Source organism: Castor canadensis, chromosome 2 (genome assembly GCF_047511655.1).
Source record: "Castor canadensis chromosome 2, mCasCan1.hap1v2, whole genome shotgun sequence".
Classification (NCBI taxonomy): Eukaryota; Metazoa; Chordata; class Mammalia; order Rodentia; family Castoridae; genus Castor; species Castor canadensis.
The window spans coordinates 177,694,811-177,720,391 of record NC_133387.1 but is presented as its reverse complement, the minus strand read 5'-3'; the positions used below and the strand labels follow the sequence as shown (position 1 = coordinate 177,720,391).

At 37.1% G+C, this 25,581-nt stretch overlaps 1 pseudogene; it reads right to left on the bottom strand.

Annotated features, from left to right (window-relative positions):
- Positions 1-11,182: 11,182 nt before the first annotated feature.
- On the bottom strand, positions 11,183-12,114 carry LOC141418555 (olfactory receptor 10G6-like; annotated as a pseudogene).
- Positions 12,115-25,581: the final 13,467 nt, after the last annotated feature.

Sequence of the window (25,581 nt, the reverse complement as noted above, 5' to 3'; positions counted from 1 at the left end):
TTTTCTTTCTTTTTTTATTGTTTTATTATTCATATGTGCATACAAGGCTTGGGTCAATTCTCCCCCTGCCCCCACCCCCTCTCTTACCACCCACTCCACCCCCTCCCTCTCCTCTCTACCCCCTCAATACCCAGCAGAATCTATATTGCCCTTATCTCTAATTTTGTTGAAGAGAGAGTATAACCAATAATAGGAAGGAACAAGTGTTTTTGCTGGTTGAGATAAGGATAGCTATACAGGGAGTTGACTCACTTTAATTTTCTTTGCGTGTGTGTTACCTTCTAGGTTAATTCTTTTTGATCTAATCTTTTCTCTAGTTCCTGATCCCCTTTTCCTATTGGGCTCAGTTGCTTTTAAGGTTAACTGTTTTAGTTTCTCTGTGTTAAGGGCAACAAATGCTAGCTAATTTTTTAGGTGTCTTACCTATCCTCACTCCTCCCTTGTGTGCTCTTGCTTTTGTCATGTGCTCAAAGTCCAATCCCCTTGTTGTGTTTGCCCTTGATCTAATGTCCACATATGAGGGAGAACATACAATTTTTGGTCTTTTGGGCCAGGCTAACCTCACTCAGAATGATGTTCTCCAGTTTCATCCAGTTCATTTAGGGCTCCTATGAGTTCATTTATTTGTTTTTGTGTTTTCTCATATTCTTTATTTTTGTTGTCTTGGAAATTCTTGAGTGCCTCCTTATGTTTTGGTTGACCGCATCTAGTAATATCTCCATGAAATTCTCAGTGATACTTGCAGGATTTCTTCTTTCAGATTGTTCTTGTGGGCTTTATTGGGTTCCTTGGCATAGTTCATGTTTGTTTTGTTGGAGTCTAGAATTGGGTATCCATTTTCTTCATTTCCCTCTGAATCCTGTATTAATTTATTTTGGGGGTGGGGAGAATAGTTTCCATCCATTTTTTGTCTTCCCATCACTCCACTTGTTGCTGTTTCTGTCCCTGGTCTGTGTAAGGTAGTATTAACTAACTTAAGCTAACAACACAAAGAAAAATAAAAAAAGAAAATGAAGAAATAAGAAAGATTATAAAAAGAGAGGACCAAAGAAATCAACAGGAAATAGTGGTGGACAAACAGACACATAAAAAATAATTCCAGGTTCAGGAACAATGAAATTTCAGACTTTTTTTTTCTCTTTTACTCATATGTACATACAATGTTTGGGTCATTTCTTCCGTCTACCCCCAGCACCCTCCCTTACCCCTCTGCTCCCACCCTCTACTCCCTTCATCCTCACTTCCAGACAGAAACTGTTCTGCCCTTTCTCTAATTTTGTTGAAGAGAGAGTATAAACAATAATTATAATGACAAAGTGGTTTGATAGTTGAGATAAGGGTAACTATGCAGGGAGATTCCTAGCACTGCTTCCATGTCATATGTGTTACATTCTAAGTTTATTCTTCTCAGACTGAGCTTTTCTCTAGTTCCTGATCCCCTTGTCCTATTGGCATCAGTTGCTTTAAAGTTTCTGCATTAGTTCCATTGCATTGATGACATCAAATACTATCATGTTTTTTGGATTTCATACCTACCATCATACCTCCCTTGTGTCCTCTTGCCTTATCATGTTACCACAGTCCAATCATCTTGCTGCATTTACCCTTGATCTAAAGTCCCCATATGAGGGAAAACATATGATTATTTGTCTTCTGAGCCTGGCTAACCTCACTCAGGATGATGTTCTCCAGTTTCATCCATTTACTTGCAAATGATAAGATTTCATTCTTCTTCATGGCTGATTAGAATTCCATTGTTTATAAATACCACATTTTCTTAACCCATTTATCAGGAGTGGGGCACCTTGGCTGTTTCCATAACTTGGCTATTGTGAATAGTGCTGTAATAAACATGGGTGTGCATGTGCCTCTGGAATAACCTGTGTCACAGTCTTTTGGGTATATCCCCAGGAATGGTATTGCTGGATCATATGGTAGATCAATGTTTAGATTTTTAAGAAACCTCTAAATTTTTTTCCTGAGTGGTTGTATTAGTTTGCATTCCTACCAGCAGTGTATGAGGGTTCCTTTTTCCCCATATCCTCACCAACACCTGTTGGTTGTGGTGTTCTAATGATGGCTATTTTAACAGGGGTGAGGTGGAATCTTAGTGTAGTTTTGATTTGAATTTCCTTTATGGCTACAGATGGTGAGCATTTTTTCATGTGTTTTTTAGCCATTTGAATTTCTTCTTTTGAGAAAGTTCTGTTTAGTTCAGTTGCCCATTTCTTTATTGTTTCATTAATTTTGGGAGAGTTTAGTGTTTTGAGTTCCCTGTATATTCTAGTTATCAGTCCTTTGTTTGATGTGTTGCTGGCAAATATTTTCTCCATCTCTGTGGGTCGTCTATTCAGTTTAGAGACCATTTCTTTTGTTGAGTAGAAGCTTTTAAATTTCATGTAGTCCCATTATTCCATCCTTTCTCTTAGTTGCTGGGCTGCTGGGTTCTATTGAGGAAGTCTTTGCTTATACCCATTACTTCCAAAGTGTTTCCTACTCTTTCCTGTACCAACTTTAGCAGTTTGGGGTCTGATATTAAGGTCCTTGACCCGTTTTGAGTTGATATTATTTCATGGATCTAGTTTCAGTTTTTTGCAGATGGCTGACCACTATTCCCAACAACATTTGTTTAGTGACTGTCTTTCTCCATCATATACTTTTAGCACCTTTGTCAATAATAAAGTGGGCATAATTGTGTGGATGCATATCCAGGTCCTCTATTCTGTTCCACTGGTCTTCATGTCTGTTTTTGTGCCAGTATCATCCTGTTTTTATTGCTATTGCTTTGTAATATAGTTTGAAGTCGAGTATTGTGCTACCTCCAGCATTGTTGTTTATGCTGAGTATTGCCTTGGCTATTCACAGTCTCTTGTGTTTCCAAATGAATTTTGGGGTAGATTTTTTGATCTCTGTGATGAATGTCATTGTGATTTTGATGGGAATTGCATTAAACATGTAGATTACTTTTGGTAGTATAGCCATTTTTGCTATTTGATTCTATCAATCATTGAGCATGGGAGGTCTCTCCACCTTCCTCAATCTCTTTCTTCAGGATTTTGTAGTTCTTCTCGTAGAGGTCATTCACATCTTTTGTTAATTTTACTCCTAGGTATTTGATTTTTTTTTTGAGTCTATTGTAAATAGAATGTTTTTCATACATTCTTTGTCACTTTGTTCATTATTAGTGTATAGAAAAGTTAATGATTTTTGTTTGTTGATTTTATATCCTGCCACCTTGCTGTGGCTGTTGATGGTGTATAGGAGTTTTGGGGTAGAGGTTTTTGGGTCTTTAAGGTATAGGATTATATCATCTAGTAATAGGGATATTTTGACAGTTTCTTTACCTATTTGTATTCCTTTTATTCCTTCTTCTTGCCTAATTACTCTGGTCGGAATTCCAGTACTGTGTTGAATAGGAGTGAAGACAGTGTGCATCCTTGTCTCATTCTTGTTTTTAGGGAAATTCATTCTTAGTCATTCTGGTGTTACTTTTTCAGCATCCAGTCCTGATTTTGGTATTTAATCAGAAGCTCTGTGTCTTAGTATGGCCAGGTAGTTGGGAAGTCTTGCCATGTCTTTTTCCCTGTCTTTCAGCAGCTTCTGCTTAGTCAGCTCCTCCCTCAGTGAGTTGTGGCCCATCCTCAGGCTCTGGAGATCAGCTCTGTGGCCCCCTAGCTATCTTGCTTTGGAGTTAGGTTTTCACTGTGTTGGTGTATTGGGGGCTTGCTTCTTTGCCTCACGCCCTTTCTCTGGTGCAAGGTCAGAGATCTGTTAGCCAGCTCTCTTCTGTCAGCGTGTTATGCTGGTTTGGTGAGTGTTTTTAAATTTTAGAACATTGTCTGACTTTGGATGTTGCTCACTGGCTCAGGAGATGAGCTTTGGGGACCCCTATCTGCCTTATTTCGGACAGCAGCTTATTACCCGCCCACTGTTGGCCCTTCTGCCTTTCCAGTCTTTGTTTACTGAAAGTTCCTGTGGAGATGAGCTCCTTGCCTCTATACCCTTCTCTGGTGCAGCAGCTTATCACCCACCCTCCTTGTCCCTCTCCCTTCTCCAGTGCATTCAGAGCACCCTGCCCCCTCTGCTGCATGTTCCTTATGTGTTATTCAGGTTTTATTTTTTGGTGGGTCAGGGATCAGTCTGTCCAGGGAGCTGTGCTGGTTTACCCTAAGGGTGGTTGTGGGAGTACCACATGCCACTTATTTGCTCACCTTTTGGTCTATGTCTACCAAGCAGGTTTAGAGCCAGTGTCTGGCAGTGTGGGATCCCTCCTGTTTTCTCTGCATAATTTGGCATGGAGAAGCCCTGTTTGGGCTGAGGGTTCAGGTTGTCAGAGTTTTATTCTTCTTGGTGTTTTTTTTCTGCCAAGTGTGGCTCCAGTGTCTCAGCAAAATTCTTGATCCATGGACCTCATACTGTCTGACTTTGCCCTCTAGTCGCCATCTTGGATCCTCAAGAAATGACTAATTTCAAAGAAGGATTTCTTTTCAAAGAGAAGTGTGTTGTCACTTGCATTTCTTGTCAAAGAGAAGTGTGTTAGGTCCTTCTTGTTCTGGTTGCTATGCCTGATTTCTACTTTATTAGAATATATAACTTTGTTCATTAGTCTTTAATCCTCTTCCACATTTGTTTAGTTTTGGATATATATTTCTGCAAATTAAAATGTTCACTATTTGTCTTTTGCTGAGGTTTGCCCAGTCATTTTCAAGTTGGTTAATATTCATTATTTAGGAAATTCTTTGGTAAGGGCTGATGAATGCAGAATTCCTTAAGTTCTTATGTGTCAAATGTTTCACATGACTTCTGAATACTATCACTGAATAATGTTCCTCATTTTTGCATTATTATTGCCTTGCTATGTATATTGGTCACTTTGATGACCACCTTCCTCTTTTTCTTTCCTCCTTTTCTTCTTCCTCCTCCTCCTTCTCCTTCATCCTTCTTTTTCTTCCCTCCTTTTTCTTCTGCTCCATCTTCTTCTTCTGTTTCCCCTTCCTCCCCTCTTCTTTTCTTTCTTCTTCCCCTTTCTTTGCAATACTATAGACCAGTACCTCCATTTATGCTCTGAAATCCCTCTATCATTTAGCCATGTCCCCAGACCTTTTACTTTTATTATTTATTTTTTTGAGGTAGGATCTCCATAATGTCTGGGATGCTAAGTAGCTAGGATTACAGGTGTAAGCCATCATATTTAGAGGTATGATTTTGTGTGTGTGTGTGTGTGTGTGTGTGTGCACGTGTGTGTGAGATGCATGGTCTAATTCTTTTGCCTTTGTGAAGGATTTGATAATTTGGTTGAAGGTTGGATAATTTTATATTTATATTTAAAACATAATGGTTTTACTAAGATCTGTCTTGGATATAACTTTATGTGTTAGTTCAGAAACTAGGCTTTTTTTTAAAAAACATACTTATTGAATTAGCATATTCTGGACATCAATTTCAAAACAAGAAAGTAGTCTAGTGGAGTGGCTCAAGAGGTTGAGTGCCTTCCCAGCAAGTGTGAGGTCCTGAGTTCAATTCCCAGTACCACCAAAACCAAATCAAGACACCAAACTAATAAATTTTATGTGAATAACTTTATGAATATAGATGCACATGAAATAAGAAAATGCATTTGATAACATGAATCATATTTGCATTTAAGTCTATTTTTATATCACAAAAATATTATAATTCACCACATTGAGAAATTAATGAGAAATATCCAATAAATTCAGAAAAGTATTAAATAAATTTCAATAGTCATTATATCAGTAAAATAATAAGGAAGTTTAAAAAGCATGACAAAGAATTGCTAGCTCAACTGTTGTAGAAACTGCCCATTTAATGTTGAAAATTTAGATGAATTCCTTTTGCTTATTTTGTTGTTGTTGGTTTTTGGTGGAGTAGGGGTATGAACTCAGGGCAAAGAAGGAGCACACAAGCAGGTGTTGTACTGCTTGAGTTATATCCTCAGTCCATTTTTCTCTGTTTATTTTGGAGATGTAGTCTCATGACTATTTACAGAGTGGTCTCAAACTGCAAACCTTTTGATCTCAGCCTCCCACATAGCTAGGATTATAGGCATGAGCCACCAGAACCTGGCTTGAATGTCTCTTTAAGTTAGTGAAAAAACAATATGCCCATTTAAAATTTCCCTACTCTGTATTTTCTGATGTTACTAGGCAATGCAATAAGCTAGAGAAAAGAGAACATGGATATGTTTTGATTCTAAACATTCCTTACATTTATTGAGTGACATAAAGGAGAAGTAAATGTTAAATATAAATTCATTTATATTTTCTTACAATGTACACAATGAATAATAAATGTGAAATGAAGTAACTTGTTTTTACTGTGAAAGATGAAAAATTGGGATCCAAGGGCTTTATCAAGCCTGGAGGTTAAAGGCACATTGTAAGTACTTAGGCCTCTACAATGTAGATCCAGTTGTCAACACTTATGTCTTTTTAATGAATGACAGGAAAATCCAAAAGAAGATATCTGGTATTTAGGTTTTAGGGAAGACAGTAGTGAAATTTAATCTCATGGCATTTGCTTTTACTATTTAATGAGAATGTGAAAATTGTTCGTTTTATTTCCATTTCTTTATCACTGTATCTTACAGCAATGTATCTGAATGAAACACATTCAGTGAGATTGTTTTTTTCATGCAGAATGATTATTTTTTTCTTTTTACATGAAGACTGAACAAAAGGAGAACAATAAAAATATTTATTTCACATTTTGTCTTTTCTTTTCTAGACAAGAACTTCAAAATCAAAACAAAAGAAATCACAGGCAAATAATATAACATGTAAGATAACTCAGCAAACATTTAGAGTGTGAAACCAATATTCAAAAATCAGTCAGCACCTTCTGCGTCTGTTGGTAAAAATGAACAGCAGCCGGGCGTGAGACTCCATTTCCAAAATAACCACAGCACGATGGCTGGAGGTGTGGCTCAAGCAGTAGAGCACCTGCTTTGTAAGCATGAAGCCCTGAGTTCAAACCTCAGTTTCATAAAAAAAGGAAGAAACAAAAAGAACTGTTAAGCATGTAGCTTAGTATAAAAATGTAGGAAACTAAGCAAAATGTCTGAATAAACTCTTTTCAGCCATTGGACTAAATAGAGTACAGGGATATTATTCTTGCAAGAAGGAAAACTAAAGAAATAAATCCTAGCACTGCTGAAATTAGAGGCAGTTCCAGGTTGCCACACAGCATAACACCAGAGCATTGGACTCCTCAGAGCTATTGTCTTAGTCCTTGTTATATAAGACCTAAAGTACAACTGCCCTGCACCTGTCATAAAAACCAAAAAGAAGCGTAAAGTTAATAACTAAAATGGAAAAGATTCTGAGCCAGAGTAATCATAGTTAAAATAGGGTGAAAGAAAAGTTTAGTGAACTTGAATACATAGTATTAGAAATTGCCAAAATTAAAGAATGTAGGAAAAAAATATGGAAAAGAAGAACAGAGCCATAATCATGTGTAGGATAATTTTAAGTGCATGCAGTAGGAATTTGCAGGAACAGAGTGGGTTAGGTACAAATATTTGAGGAAAGCATGGTTAAAACTTTTCCACAATTTAAGCAAACATAGATGACAGATAAGTTCAATAAATGTCAAGTACTGCAAATGTTAAAAAATAAGGCATACCACAATCAAAATGCTAAAAATAACTCATAGAAAACCCTTTTTAAGTAGATTGGCATCTAAATTAGACTATTGTTTGTATATAGTTGAAATCAGGACACTTAAATCTCTACTAATTAGTTCTTTGAAATTAATGAAATAAGGTAAAAATACACACTAAATAAACAGAAATAAATTTTTAAACAAACCACATTTGCTATATTTCATTACCTATACCATACAGCATATAAAATGGTGCATGAGAATAATTTGGCTAATGACTTTCCATCTTGACAAAAATTTTCAATTTTGTTGTGATATTTCTTTTCTTATCTCTTTCTCAAGAATACTTTTGTCCCTTACACCTAGTTTTGGGAGCATTTACCACCTCCATTTATTGATGTAGTAGGAGGGAAAAAGTTATAGAACTTTTGAATCTCAAAATATAGGTAAACTTAGAGATCATCTTGATTAACTTTATTCTACAGATAAAGAAAGTTAATGATAAGCAACTAAGTGGAGAGTGATAAGCAGAAATATCCTCTAGTAATTTAGAACTAAAGACAAATCAGAGTTCTTGCTGTGTATTAAAAATGAAAAATTACTATAAAAGTGATCTGAGCAGACAACTTAGATAGAATGCTATCCAGTCATGACAAGAAGCAATATATTACTTAAAAGCAGGGCAGTCTGATGAAGTGTGTTCAGGAAATCTTGAGCCCCTAAGAAATCATGTTCAAAGACAGAAAAACAAAGTTTGAATAGAAGACATGTCATGTTAAAAACAGATTGTATATAATGTGGAAAGTAACTATTTTTAAGATAATTTCTAAAAGTAATGTGAACTGAAGATGCCAGAAATATTTTTGTTTACTACTTCACAAAATATCCTGAAATTAACCTAAATAAATTTGAGAAAATACCCCAAAATTATCTGAACATGAATAGAAAAGAATGGTAAAAAGCCTTACTGGGTATTTAAGGGTATTTTAAAGCCTCAGCTATTTAAAAAGTTTGGTACTAACAAACACTAAATTAATGAAATCTGGATATATATTAACATGTACATATGAATTTTAGAATAGGAACTCAAAAAGTCAAAACATACTATTAAAAGTTTAAACAATAGTTAAGTTTATTAAATTTTTAAGTACTGAAGTATCTACAAAGCACTACTTTTTCTCTCCTGCTATTTTTCTCATTCTCATGGTTAGATAACCTCAAAACAAATCTAAAATCATAGTATCTTATAAAAGGTGAATTTGAACAAAATATTGCTATATGTAGCATGGAGAGTTCAAATTCTAGACACAGATAAGTTCATATATTAGCTGCATTGCTTTTTAAAAATATGGACAAAAAATAAAATAAAGTTTATTCCTTTTTGTTTTTTGTGGTAGTTTTCTTTATAAAATAATGAGGAATATGTGTATTTCTTCATTAAATATAAAGCAACAAATGAAGAAGTTTCTTGGGGTTGAAGATTGGCTCAGGTGGCCTGACCCATTAAGCATGAGGCCCTCCATGTTAACCCTAGGACTGCAAAAAGAAAAAAAGAGTTTTTTTCAATAACTCTTCACTTTTTGGCTCATTGTGTCTGTCATTGGGTCTGATGAGAATTTGGTGTTCATGTTTATCTGACTTCCAGTTGGGCTCTGTTGTGTGCCACAGGGCCTTATTAAACCCAGCTTCTGCCTCGGTTTGTACATGAGGTGCCCATTGGCACTGCAGTTTTGTGTATTGCCAAAGACAGTTGGTAACTGTCTCGGGCTGCTCTTCCTAAGATAGTTAATTAGGTTTCTCTAGAGCATTCTTCCAGGATTATCCCTAGGGGGTTATTTTTTCACATCACATGAAAAATTCTAAGTACCCTCTTCTTCTAACTAGGTCTTAAAAAACACTCAAAGCACACATTATCTTATATTTTCCAGAATCTAGCTTTGTAAATTCCAGGCCTAAAGTCTCTTTCTTTATTCTCTTCTTTTCCTGAACAATATTATACAATGGAGTATGTCAATTGTTTCTTAGTCATTTTGGTCAAATATTTCCACCATGTTTCATATCTAAATGAATTTTCTTCTCTAAAGATTAGAAAGTGGTCTGGAATAGACAATAATGTCACTGATTTGGAGTTACACTGAATGCATTTGTGCTGAGTGGAATTGAATTGCCTGTTTATACATATTTTGATGTTTAACTTTGCATCTCTGTTGTTAACAACAGACAGCAAGGGAATTCTCTGACACCACACATTTCTTACAAAGTTTCTGGTACTGAGCAATCAGTAGTCTTTCACTACCCTAGTTTTTTTTTTTTTTAAATAATTGTGGTTGAGTCTGGGGAATATAGTGACCCTTGGGCTGTATTTACCAATGTACTTACTTTTGGAACATCAGCAAAAGCATATGTAGCATGCAGGGGTGCAGAGAATGAAGAACACCCTTCCACTCCACGTAGGTTCTGGCAAGATTCTTACAAGAAAGGCCACTAGCATGGGCTGCAGGTCACTGTTTGATCATCTTCTTGAAACCATGCTATACTCCACCCTGCTCCACACTCACACCCAAAACTACATAACAAATACAGGAGTGTGGTAGCACATGTACCTGCCCATCATCTTGGATGATCTGCTTTAGATGCCAGGCGCTGGTGGCTCATGCCTGTAATACTAGCTACTGAGGAGGCAGAGATCAGGAGGATGGTGGTTTGAAGCCAGCCTGGGCAAAGAGTTCATGAGACCCTATCTTGAAAACATCCAACACAAAACAGGGTTCACAGAGTGGCTAAAGTGGTAGAATGCCTGCCTAGAAAGCATAAGGCCCTGAGTTCAAACCCCAGTACTGCAAATAAAAATAACTTCCCAAAAAATGCATGGAAGATTAGGGAGTTCAGTTAAATTTGCAGGACAAGGGGCAGGAAGCTTACCTTGACTTGACACACCTACTTCAACTTTACCAAAGTGAAGATCTGTGTAAACTCAGATGACTAAACCTATGCAGTTTATGGTCCAGTGCACATGTAAGGTATTCCTCACATTAAGGTGAAATTGCTCCCTCAAGTTCAAGTCCAAGGTCATCTCCTATCTTCTTCTCCAACGTAAAAGGCAGAAGAAATGAAGTTTGGGAAAGCCACTTATTTCCTTGAATTTCAGTTTTCCAACAGTTACATGGTAATAATAACATTAGCGTTACATAGTTTTTGTGAAGGTCAAATCAGAAGGTTATTTGTATCAACAGAGATTATAAATAATATACTCATAGGTGGATTTCACTAAGAAACAGAGCTTTTATGTGAACATTTCAGGATTGTGGACTTTTCCTTCAAGGTGCCATCTTTGATAAGTGGCTTCAATTGACTTTAATGGTAGTGAGGGAAGATAAGGAAAACAATCTTTGAGAGTAGGTTAAAATGTGGAACTTTCCAGGGTCCCATCTCTCCTTTCTGAGAGTCCTTTCCTCTCTACATGGATCCTTTCTCTTTCTGTCTTAAATCTTTCCAATTATTTGCTATCCTATCCAATGTCTTCCATTTCTGTGTCTACTGCTTGCCTGTGATGAGGAAGTCAGTTGGTCTGCACTTCCTTGAGGCCCCCCCGCTTCCATAATGCTGCCTTCCTCTCTTTGTTGCGGAGTGTGTAGATAATGGGGTTAAGCAAAGGAGTGATAACTGTGTAGAAGACAGCTACCACCCCATCCAGGGGTTCCTGTGAGCCAGGCAGTAGGTAAATGAAGGTACAGGGCATATAGTAAACAATAACAACAGTGAGGTGAGCAGCACAGGTGGAGAAAGCATTGCTGCACCCATCTGATGACCAGATTCGCAGGATGCCAGCCACAATGTAGCCATAGGAATTGAGAATGAGCATAAAACAGGTGAGGGCCAGGAATCCAATGTCCACAAGGGTGACTAGTTCATTGATGGTGGTGTCAACACAGGCTAGATGGAGGATGGCAGGGATTTGGGCCACAGAATGGCAATAGGAATATGAAACTTGTTTGGAAAAATGACTGGATGGTCCCTCCCAGCCAGGTGCCCAAGGCCAGGAAATTACAGACACTGTGGGTCATGATAGTAGCATAGTGTAAAAGTTTACAAATGGCCAGGAACCTGTCATAAGCCATGAATGTATGAAGAAAGCATTCATTGCAGCCCAGAAAATGGAAAAAAAAGTTGGATTACACAATCCCTAAAGTTATAACCCTACTATCCACCAGAAAGCCAGCCAGCATCTTGGGGAAAAATAGCAAAGGAAATGGTCATATCCAAGAAGGAGAGGTGACATAGGAACCAATACATGGGGTGATGGAGCTGGATGTCCACCAAGACAGTGAGGATGATGAGCCCATTACCAGAGATGGTGAGGAAGTAGATGACAAGAGTAGGAAGAAGCAGTGTCCCCAACTCTGGTTGGTGCAGAACAACCAGACTGAAGTGTGACACAGAAGTCTGGTTTCCACTGCACATTTCCTTGCTGTTCACATCTGCCAAAGGAAGTAGCAGAGTGGAAAGTTTAATATTCCTGAAACATCTCTAGGCATGACTCAGGAACTTGGTCACTCTCAGATCTGGTCAGAAGAGTCTCTGTTTTTGTCTTTGTGTCTCTCTCTGGTTCTTACTCTCTTTCTTTGCTTATTGTTATGTTTTTCTCCTTTTATCTCCCTAACTCTGAGATTTTTCTTGGTTTGGGGGAACACTAATTTTGTCCAAAATTAGAGGTTACAGAGTATATATGCAGTGGCCATTCTTTACCCTTAGTTTTGCTTTCCAAAGTTTTAGTTACAATCAACTGCAGACCAAAATATTAACCTTGACTTTCAAGAGAGAAAGATCACATTCACACAGATTTTATTAAAGTATAATGTTAGAATTGTTCAAAATTATTATAAGTTATTGTTGCTGATCTTTTACTCTGTCTAATTTATAAATTTATCATGTATCTAAGTAAAGGAAAGAACAAAGCATGTATAGGTTTTGGTACCATCCGTGATTTCAGGCATACACTGGGGGTTTTGGAACCCATCCTCATGGAGTGGGGGTGGTACTATACATAATCAGGAAACTGATGATAAGAACATGTACAGAGTATTTTAAGTCAGGATGAAATACAATCACATTAAAATTAAATCGGTTGATAAAAAAATACACATCCTGTTGTTTTTCTTCAGTTTGATCTATGATTTATATGAGAGTCAGATTGCAACTTATTCATTTTCTAAGAACCCAAGAGTTAGAATTATATTTCTTAATTTAAGTGTGCCCAGAAAAAAATCTCTTTTAATTACTGTACTGGAGAGTACATTGTGACATTTACAAAAGTTCTTACAATATATCATAGTTGAATTCACCCCCCTCCATCATTGTCCTTCCCCCATCCATTCAAGTCTATGTAGATAATTGTTATGGATTCATCCAGCTCTGGGAATAGAGTACATTGTAGTTCTGAAGTACAGCTGGGAAAACTATAAATCAACAAATATTTGTTAAAATATTTCTTGTTTAATGTTTAATTGTCAGAGCTATCAGTGGGACCTTACCTGTGTGAGTTGGCATCTGGCCTTGTGAGAAAGCTCCAAGGAACTGGGGCAAAAGTCTCAGACCAGACCTTGCCTGTGTGAGTTGGTATCTGGCCTTGTGAGAAAGCTGGGCATCCAGAAAAACAGTATTCAGGGTTCCCAGATGGCTTCATGTACTTCAGTTGTAAATAAGAAAGTTATGTTGACCTTGTTCTTCTCCTGCTCCTCTGTTCCCATTTTAAAGGAGACATAACAAAGAGTTAATTTTAACTATGCTTCCCTGTACTAATGTAAACTTGACATGTAATACTTGGCATACTTTTTCTGACCAAATGCTCTCTGTGTAAAAGGAGTTTATAAAAAGCAAAGGATGCTTCATTAAGGTGGCTACTGAGCAGGACTCAGTAGTCCCCTCATCTTTTTACGGATTTGATCACCCAGGTTCTGTTGGAAAAATTATAGATCAACAAATATTTTAAAAAACATTTCTTGTTTAATGTTTAATAATACATTGTAATTAAGTTGAGATATTATTGCTGTGCATTTTTGAAAGAAGCATAGTTGTGAAATACACATTGTCCTTGGTCTATTTTTTGGATGAGCCATTTTCTATTAAAGAATCATAAAAGCCAACATCAAGTATTTTGGCTTGTATTTATCAATATATTTCTGTATTGCATGGACATGATTTCCTGGATTTTTTTTTTACTTCCTCATGGATGTAAGTCAGTATTCAGATTTTGCTAATAGATAATTCTACATAGAAAGGAAGAAGAATGGGACCTAAAACTTCAAGCATCTATTCCTCTCCTCACAGGAAGCACTCCTGACTTGTGATATCCCAGATGAGAACATGTATTTATAAAGAATAAATGAATGCTTGACTACAAAAAAGGATTTGGTTCCAATGTGAATTCTTGGCCTCAAGAAGTTAGGACAGAACTTTTGTCTCTATTATTGAACCAAAGCAATATTCAATATTGAGCCTTGACCTCCCTTTCTTTTCCAATTGACTTTCTACATGAATGGATACATGGAAAGACGTGGGGAAACTTCTTCAGTGAGGCCCTATATTTTCTTCTGCTTTTGAAGTAGAAGAGAAAAAAAAAGACTGGTGGAAAGAATTTAAAACTATAACAGCTCAGTTTTAGCAAAGACTGGCAGATACTATTTACATGCTCTCTAAGGCTGAGTAGGAGGAACAGGTGAAAGAATTCATCTAGTGCAGGCATGGGAGAATATAATCCAAGTTACTTGGGAGGTGGAGATCAGAAAGATTGCAAGACCCGATGTCAATCAATAAAACGGACTGGAGTTTTAGGTACTATGAGGAAAGGGTGACAGAAGAGGAGGTCTCCCCAAGAGCAGAACAGAGGCTGGGTAATATAGTGCTCTAGGGGCTGGCCAGATTTACCCTGAACAATAACTTTGTCATTGGACTGGGGATCAGGAGAGAAAGAGTTTGCAGTTCTCAGAGAGTCCAATTTTTGGAAATCATACAGTCCAGTGATGTTTGGAATGAGCAACTGCTCTTTATTAGCTGAAATCTCTCAATGCAGCTGTGATAATTAAGCATCCACATCCTCAGCTATATTACCAGTATATCCTGGAACCAAAAAGGTTAAAGCTACATCCAATCTCAAGTTCCTACTGAACAAAACTTGGGGTATTGTTTCATGGTCCTGAGAAACCTCAGGAAAAAACCCTTTATGAAGAACCAGCCACATTGAAGCTAACCAACTGGCTCAGAGAATCTCCACTTCATGTTAAATGGAGAAACCAGGAGGGCCCCTTGGCCACCAGTTGCCCACGCCCAGATGGCTTGGGAAGACACGGACCAGGTGAGCTTTGCAGTACAATGGTACTCCCACAGACAAGCCTGGGCCAGAGCAACATAGCCTTCTGGACAGACTGACCTCCACACAGGGAAGAAAGAGAAAATGAGTAATAAGCAATAAGAACAATAAAGACACGTGGGAAAGAGGGTGGGGCACCCTGAGCGCTGAAGATTGGGGGAAGGGATTCCTTCCTGGGACTGTAAATAAACAAGCCGGGCAGGCTGGAAAGGCTTTGGTGGGAGCGGGGGCATGCACCCAGCAACCAGGAGCGGGAAAGCTTGTGAGAGTGGCGGAGGGAGGAAAACTCCACAGGAGAGGAGGGAAGACCCACTTCCCATGTGAACTGTAAACAAACATGGTGGCTGGCAGGAGCAGCAGCACCGCCCAGTAATCAGGAGCAGGAAAGCTTGTGAAAGTGGCGGTGGGAGGAAAACTGCACAGTAGAGGGGGGAAGACCCACGAACCACATGAACTGTAAATAAACATGCAGGCCTGACAATGCAGGTGCAGTGTCACCTTTCCCACTGTGCTTGGAAAGGGGAAAGCTTGTAGCAGAGGCACCCGCACAAGAGAACTCTGAGCAAACAAACATTGTGGGGCCAGGTGAGAGCTAAGCTCACCCCAGAGATCTGCATAAATAATGCTGCCAGCAACAGCAGGCTGACAGCAGTGGGCAGGCAAGCCACAGCTGCAGATACCATTTTCAGAACAGTCTCCAGACTCTTTTTATCCTTTTTCTCCCTACCCTTGATGAGAGAATAACCAAATTACACCTGCATGCTGAAAAACTTACTGAAACTGTATTGCATTTGAACTTGGGACACTTGGTGGGGTTTTGTGTGTGTGTGTGTGTGTGTGTAGTTTTCTTCTACTTTATGCATTGCCTTTCATGAGACAACTACAGAACAACATCTGAGACACCATCTCCAGGATTGGAGACTGTGATGGACACCCAAATTATTAAGACTGAAACTTCATTGCATTTGAACTTGGATGTTTTTTGTTTTTTTAAAAAAATTTTTCTATTTTTCATCTTATTTTAATTCATTTTTATATATAGGTATTTCTTTCGTTTACTTATTTTTTATTTTTATTCTTATCTTTATTTTTTTTATTTTTGATTTTCAATCCTCTCTCTGTGTCTCTAATGTCTGTTCACCTTACTGTCCTTTAGTACACTAATGCTCCCTGTTTAAACCTTTGAAACTTTCTTGTCTGACACCTTGTTCTGTTTTCTCCTTCTTGTTGTGTATTTGTTTTCCCCCTTTCTTTAACTTCTTGCTTTCCATCTCAGCTCACCCTTCCATTCTAAATATTACCATTCTTATATTACAAGCTAGAAAATACTTAATTGCACACAGTACAGGGACAGTAACAACACCAAAGACAATGACAGGAAGACAGAAAAAACAGGGAAACCAGTTTCCCCACAGCAAAAAATTAGTATAGGAACCAGAGGGGAATGAAGAAAACAGAAACTCAGATCCAGACTCCAACAAAATGAAGAAAAACTATGCCAAAGGACCCAATGAAGCCCACAAGAATAATTTAAAAGAAGACATACTACAAGTACTCAATGAGAATTTTATAGAGATGATACTGGATAGGGTCAACCAAAATGTATAGGAGACACTCAAGAAATTCCAAGACAACAAAAATAGAGAACTTGAAAAAGCAAAAGAACAAATAAAGGAAACCACAGAAGCACTGTATAAACACCAAAGTGAAAGAGAGAACACAATGAATAAATGGATAAATGAACTCAGGACAAAAATAGACAACATTAAAGAGGAAAACAGCCAGGATACGGAAAACCCCAGAAAGAAGAATGAAACACAACTGCAAAACAAACAGAAGGCCAATCCAGCAGAATAGAATAAACAGAACACAGAATCTCAGAAATTGAAGATGAAATGGTAATTAAAGGAAAAACTGAAGAACTATTAATTAAACAACTCAAGACCTGTGAAGAGAAAATGCAAGAACTCACCGACTCCATCAAAAGACCAAACTTGAGAATCATGGGCATTGAAGAAGGAGAAGAGGTGCAAGCGAAGGGAATGCATAATATATTTGACAAAATAATAATGGAAAATTTCCCAAATCTAGAAAAAGATATTCCCATATAGATGCAAAAGGCCTCCAGGACACCAAACAGACCAGATCAAAATAGAACTACTTCACGACATATCATCATTAAAACAACAAGTTCAGAAACTAAGGAAAGAATATTGAAGGCCGTAAGAGAGAAAAAACAAGTAACATACAAAGGTAAACCCATCAAAATCACAGCAGACTTCTCAACAGAAACATTAAAAGCAAGAAGAGAGTGGGGTGAGATTTTCCGGGCACTGAATGAAAATAACTTCAACCCCAGGATACTCTACCCAGCAAAACTATCATTCAAAATAGATGGAGCAATAAAAGTCTTTCATGATAAGCAGAAACTAAAACAATATGTGACCACAAAGCCACCACTACAAAAGATTCTGCAAGGGATTCTGCACACAGAAAGAGAAACCGAACTTAACCATGAAAAGACAGGCAGAACCAAACCACAGGAAAAGTAAAAGCAAGACAGTAGAGAGTAACCTCAACTTAGGTACACACAATCAAACCTTCAAACAACTAAGACAACTAAATGACAGGAATTATCACATACATATCAGTACTAATGCTTAATGTTAACCAACTTAATTCACCCATCAAAAGGCAGCGCTTGACGAAATGGATTAAAAAGGAAGATCCAACAATTTGTTGCTTATAGGAGACCATCTCACCTACAGAAATAAGCATAGACTTAGGATGAAAGGCTGGAAGAAGACTTACCAAGCCAATGGCCCGAAAAACAGACAGGAGTAGCAATACGTATCTCTGACAAAGTAGATTTCAAACCTACATTGATCAAACGAGATAAAGAAGGACATTCCATACTAATAAAAGGGGAAATAGACCAAAAGGAAATAATAATTATCAACCTGTATGCACCCAATGTCAATGCACCCAGTTTCATCAAACATACCCTGAAAGACCTAAAAGCATATATAAATGCCAACACAGTGGTTGTGGGAAACTTTAACACCCCATTATCATCAATAGATAGGTCATCCAAACAAAAAACCAATAAAGAAATCCAAGATCTAAAATATGCAATAGATCAAATGGACCTAGTTGATGTCTACAGAACATCTCATCCAACCTCTACACAATATACATTCTTCTCAGCAGCCCATGGAACCTTCTCCAAAATAGATCATATCCTAGGGCACAAAGCAAGTCTCAGCAAATACAAGAAAATAGAAATTATACTGTGCGTACTATCTGATCACAATGCAGTAAAAGTAGACCTCAACAACAAAAGTAAAGACAAAAAACATGCAAACAGCTGGAAACTAAATAACTCATTACTTAATGAAGAATGGATCATCGATGACATAAAAGAGGAAATTAAAAAGTTCCTGGAAGTCAATGAAAATGAAAACACAACCTACGGGAACATATGGGAAACAGGTAAGGCAGTCCTGAGAGGAAAGTATATAGCCATGAGTGCATATATTAAAAAGACTGAAAGATCCCAAATCAATGACCTAATGATACATCTCAAACTCCTAGAAAAACAAGAACAAGCAAATCCCAAAACAATTAGAAGGAGAGAAATAATAAAAATAAGAGCTGAAATCAAAGAAATAGAAACCAAAAAAAAATACAAAGAATTAATGGAACAAAAAGTTGGTTCTTTGAAAAAATAAACAAGATCGATAGACTCCTGGTAAACCTGACTAAAATGAGGAGAGAAAAAACCCAAATTAGTAGAATCAGGAATGCAAAAGGGGAGATAACAACAAACTCCATGGAAGTCCAGGAAATCATCAGAGACTACTTCAAGATGAAATGGAAGCAGCAATCAAGAGTCTCCCCAAAAAGAAAAGTCCAGGACCTGATGGATTCTGTGCTGGATTCTATCAGACCTTTAAGGAAGAACTGATACCAACCCTCCTTAAACTGTTTCATGAAATAGAAAGGGAAGGAAAACTGCCAAACACATTTTATGAAGCCAGTATTACACTTCTCCTAAAACCAGGCAAAGACACCTCCAAAAAGGAGAAGTATAGGCCAATCTCCTTAATGAACATCGACACAAAAATCCTCAATAAAATAATGGTAAACCGAATTCAACAACACATCAAAAAGATTATTCACCACAACCAAGTAGGCTTCATCCCAGGGATGCAGGGGTGGTTCAACATATGAAAATCAATAAACGTAATAAACCACATTAACAGAAGCAAAGACAAAAACCACTTGATCATCTCAATAGATGCAGAAAAAGCCTTTGATAAGATCCAACACCATTTCATGATAAAAACTCTAAGAAAAAACTAGGAATAGAAGGAAAGCACCTCAACATTATAAAAGCTATATATGACAAACCTACAGCCAGTATTATACTTAATGGAGAAAAACTGAAACCATTCCCTCTAAAATCAGGAACCAGGCAAGGATGCCCACTATCCCCACTCCTATTCAACATAGTGCTGGAATTCCTAGCCAGAGCAATTAGGCAAGAAGAAGGAATAAAAGGAATACAAATAGGTAAAGAAATGGTCAAAATTTCCCTATTTGCAGATGACATGATCCTATACCTTAAAGACCCAAAAAACTCTACTCAGAAGCTTCTAGACATCATCAATAACTATAGCAAGGTAGCAGGATATAAAATCAGCATAGAAAAATCATTAGCATTTCTATACACTACAATGAGCACACTGAAAAAGAATGTATGAAAACAATTCCACTTACAATAGCCTCAAAAAAAAAAATCAAATACCTAAGTGTAAATCTAACAAAAGATGTGAAAGACCTCTACAAGGAAAACTATACACTTCTGAAGAAAGAGATTGAGGAAGACTATAGAAAGTGGAGAGATCTCCCATGCTCATGGATTGGTAGAATCAACATAGTAAAAATGTTGATACTCCCAAAAGTAATCTACATGTTTAATGCCAATTCCCATCAAAATTCCAATGACATTCATTAAAGAGATTGAAAAATTTACCATTAAATTTATATGGAAACACAAGAGGCCACGAATAGCCAAAGCAAAACTCAGTCAAAAGAACAATGACGGTGGTATCACAATACCTGACTTCAAACTATATTACAAAACAATAACAATAAAAACAGACATGAAAACCAGTGGAACAGAATAGAGGACCCAGATATGAAGCCACACAACTACAACCAACTTGTCTTTGACAAAGGAGCTAAAAATATATGATGGAGAAATAGTAGCCTCTTCAACAAAAACTGCTGGGAAAACTCATCAGCAGTCTGCACAAAACTGAAACTAGGTCCATGTATATCACCCTATACCAATATTAACTAAAAATGGATCAAGGATCTTAATATCAGACTCCAAACTCTAAAGTTGATACAGGAAAGAGTAGGAACTACTCTGGAGTTCATAGGTATAGGTAAGAACTTTCTCAACGAAACCCCAGCAGCACAGTAACTAAGAGATAGCATAGATAAATGGGACCTCATAAAACTAAAAAGCTTCTGTTTATCAAAAGAAATGGTCTCTAAACTGAAGGGAACACCCACAGAATGGGAGAAAATATTTGTCAACTATGCATCAGGCAAAGGACTGATAACCAGAATATATAGGGAACTTAATAAACTAAATTCTCCCAAAACTAATGAACCAATAAAGAAATGGGCAAGTGACCTAAACAGAACTTTCTCAAAAGAAGAAATTCAAATGGCCAGAAAGCATATGAAAAAATGCTCACCATCTCTAGCAATAAAGGAAATGCAAATTAAAACCACAGTAAGATTCCACCTCACCCCTGTTAGAATAGTCATCATCAGCAACACCACCAACAACAGGTATTGGAGAGGATGTGGGGAAAAAGGAACCCTCTTACACTGTTGTTGGGAATGTACAACCACTCTGGAAAAAAATTTGGAGGCTACTCAAAAAGCTAAACATTGATCTACCATTTGATCCAGCAATACCACTCTTGGGTATATACCCAAAATACTGTGACACAGGTTACTCCAGAGGCACCTGCACACCCATATTTATTGCGGCACTATTCACAATAGCCAAGTTATGGAAACAGCCAAGATGCCCCACCACCGACAAATGGATTAAGAAAATGTGGTATCTATACACAATGGAATTTTATGCAGACATGAAGAAGAACGAAATGTTATCATTCGCTAGTAATAGGATGGAATTGGAGAACATCATTCTTAGTAAGGTTAGCCTGGCCCAAAAGACCAAAAATCGTATGTTCCTCCTCATATGTGGACATTAGATCCAAGAAAGTCTGGTCACCTCGCCCTGGACTTGGGCTGCACATCTTGCAGTTGCATTTTGTTATTTTGGTTAGAGGCTTTTACATGTCTGTTTCTAAAATGCCTCACTCATCTAAAATGGAGTTACCTCTGTCATTGCTCCCCTAACATTACCTAAAGTAAAATCAATTCCAAATGAAGTAAGGGGGAAAAAAAAATTCAAAGCACTAAATATTATGCAAGTGAAAACTGATAAACATTTCATGTAAGAAAGAACTTTGTAAAGCAAAATGCCAGCATCAAGAACCATATTCGAATCCACTGATATAATTTAATAGCACATTAAAAATATATAGAAGCAAATAAAATATCTAAACAAAGGCAAATTTGAAAGCACATTTCACCTTATGATAAAGCAATGAATTGGTATTCTTTATTTGTAAATTTGCAGACAAATCAATAAGAAAAAGACTACTACTTCAAAAGAAATGAATAAAGTTTCTGAAGAGTTAGTTAATTTACAAAAGAAGATAAACCTATGAAATATCACACGTGTTTGCTTATTCTTGTAAAAGCAATGATAAATTAACAGAAATAACTAATTATTACATAATGATTTGGTAAATCTTTATGGATTTGTAGGTATTTCTTTGGAAAAAATGAGTCTAAAACCCTATAAAACAGAATTGGGATGTTTTAACTTTCTCTAAAAAGATAGCAAAACAGTGATATTGAACTGGAGCGTGCACAAAAGTGATGACCATTGTGACTTCTGGACAATTTTAAACTGAGAACAAACTGTGTGTCTCCATCACCTGTGAGAGAAAGGGGTAACTAGGTGCTACCTCTCTCTTAGGTATAAATATTAGTTCCAGGAGACATGGGCCATCCCAGAAGGGTTCAAATAAACATGTAGGAAAATGCCTGTGTTTATTACAAGCTTTTACTGTGGTCTTCTTGTTTTTGTGCTCATTGAGAGAACCTGGAAACCCAGGAGTAATTGTATCACTTGTGGGACCAAAACCAAGTTAAGCCCCTACGCACTTACCGTATTACTCTCCATTCTCTGCCCTTTAACTAGCTTGGTTCTTGATTAGAAATGGACTATTCCTATTGAAAATACTGCGTATTTGTACTTTGAGTGACAGCTTGAAAACTAGTGCCTGTATATTGCTTGAAGTTGTCAAAAAATTGTAGGAAAAATTCTGGTGAGTTTTACTACTGAAATGAATCATGTCCTATAAGGTGAGTTTTAGGTAAATATAACTTATTCTACCCTGATTTTTTTCTTTTGTTTACCTTAAGCTTTCATGTACACAGTGTTACTGTGAGATTGTTAAACTTCATCCTCATCATAATAGTTTCAGATAGACAGGTGATAGATAATTGATTGACAGAATAATTGGGTGAGTACAGAAAGCAACCGTGTCTCTGCAAGTCAAACATTGACCTCTCTGAGATTCCTGCCTAAGTCTCAGGCTATCTTAGACTTTACCTGGTGAAAAATTTCCACAGTTTTATTAAATCTGAATATTAACCCATATTAGTGATTAAGTCCTGCTGATACAGTAGAAATTTCAGAAATGTTCTATTTTTGCAGTTCTAAGAACCATGTTGGTAGTTATAACAGTAATTTATAGTCTTGTCTCTACCATTTATTCTAATATTTGAAAAAATACAGATTTAACGTAGCTTAAGCCATGTTTCATGGAGATAAGATACATTTTATTTGAGTTGAGTAGGGAATGAGTTTCATGCTCTTCTCCCACAGAACAATTAACTATCATTGGTTTAATAACAATGAGCATATTATATTAATAAAAATTAATCACCAGGAGTACTTTGTATTTTTTCAGAATAAAATTAACTTTTTATTTATTATTTTTGTATTGGGGCACAGTGTTACATTTAGAAGAGTTTTTACAAAATATCATAGTTGAATTCACCACCTCCATCATTCTCCTTTTTCCAGTACTTTGTATTAAGTCAAAAGCATTTCTGCCTCAATTTCAACTGTACAGTTTCCCAATGTTTCTCACTATAAAGATGGCATAGGTCCCCTTTGCTTGCACTGATTCTATTTTTTGTGTCAGGTTGTAGATATTGAATAAGTAGTATACACTTGATAGAATCATCTCCTCGTAGGAGAACACTGTCTAGGTTTATGAGTGTGAGGAGTAGGAGAAAGTGGGGGGAATGAAATATGATTCCTAATAAAATAAATATTAGAAAATGTTCAGATACTGAGGATGGAAGGATGCATGACAGAAAAACTGTCCCTTACCTGATAGATTATGGCTGGGGGAGCAATTACGATGTTCTTAGAATTCATAAGTGTTGGTTAAGTAAAGGAGAAGCATGAGGTTGGCCTATGTATGAGGTTAGTTCCATCTGGAACATACGGGTTATTGAGAGGAATCCCAATGTGGAGATTGAATGATATTCTTACTTTCTCTGAGAACATGGAGAAACCCTATTAGAAACTGGCAGTAGTGGGACAATAGTAACAATAACAGAGAGGAAAGCTTTCTGAAAAAGCTCCTTTTGAAAATAAGAAGTATGAGGAAATACAAAGGGAATTTACTTCTCTATATCTCTAAGTTCTGAAAAGGCACAATGTTGTGTGATTCACTATCATTTATTATGCAGTTATCACATGACAAGCTTAGTATTGTGAAGAACTGTACTAAGTACTTTATGCATATCATCTTATTTACTGCCTGTAACTTCTCAGGAAGCTTGTATTAGTAACATCAGATAAAAAGCGAGGACACTGGAGAATGATTGAAGGTTACTGTGAGTTTTGAAATATTAATTGCTATCAACAATTAAATTCTTGGCTCTACAAGTTTCTTTATGAAATTCAAAGAAAATAGAATATAACAGGTAGAATTCCAAATAGCCTCAAAATCTCCTTCTAATAGGTAAATACTCCCTGAAAAATCACCCTGAGTGTGTGGGACCTGTGTATATGATGGGGGTTCATTCTGTTGATTACATAGTATCACATAACACTGTGCTATAAATCAGACAGTGATTCTCTTTCTGGCTTTGGAAAAGTAGCTGCCATATGTAAGGTCAGGTGAATAGGACTTCTTAGGACCTAGAGTGGCCTCCAGGAACTTAGAGTGATTTGATCTGCCAAGAACTATCAAGAAAACTGGAACTTCAGTCCCAAAGTGCAAGGAACTCAGTTTTAGTAACAGTCTCAATAACATAGAAGAGAATCTTGAGTCTTAGATGAGATTATATCCCCAGTTGACACCTTGATTAAAATTGAAGAGACATTGAGCAGATACTCCAACTGACCTGATCCACAGAAACAGTGCTATAATAAATTGGTGTTTCATTCACTAAGCTTGTGCTAATTTTAAAATACAGTAATGGCTATAATTTGAATTAGTGTCCCACAAAAGGCTCTTATGTTAAACTCTTATTCCCCAACCAGTGACACTATTGGGAGTTGGTGGAACAGTTAAAGGATCTTGTCTTGTGTGAGGATTTCCCATCACTGGAGATGTGCTCTTAAAGGGGACATGAGGACACAGCCCCTTTCTTCTTCTTCTGTCTTTTATGTCCTGGCCATGAGATGAGTTGTTTTTCCATGTGCTGGTGCCATGATGGGCTGCCTTAACAGAGGCCCAAAAGAAATGGGGCTAACCAATCACAGACTAAAGCCTCCATAACTGAGAGACTGAGAAACACTTTTTCCTTATTAAACAAATTGACTCGGGTGATTGTTACAGTAATGGAAAGATGACTAACATACCAATAAATAGGTAACAAAATAGCCTTCTACTTTCTTCTCTATATTTCTCTGTGAGTCTATATGAGAGTAAGAGTTGCTGAAATCATCTGATCACCTTTATAAATAAGCTCTGTGACAAGCAAAGTTGAGTACAACTCAAGATGATCTACTATGGATGATGCAGGAGCCACTTGGAGAAGGAATTCTCTGTACTCAATTTCATGCTAAAGGCTGGTTGCTCCTTAGATCTCTACAGGGAGCATGATTGAGAATGGAAAGAATGTCAAATGTGAGCCTATGACAACATCCTTCTTCACAGGCTTTCCCACCTACCCTGAACACCACACTCTTTAGAATCTTTGTGATGATTGATGTTCTCACTGTGCTGAGGAACCTCTTCATCCTACTGGTGATCAGGGTGGATTCTCACCTCCACACACCCATGTACTACTTCCTCACCAACCTGTCCTTCATGAGAAAGATGATTTTTTCACACTTTCTTCTGCATATATTTGTGTTGTGTTATGTGTGTGTGAGAGAGAGAGAAGAGAGAGAGAGA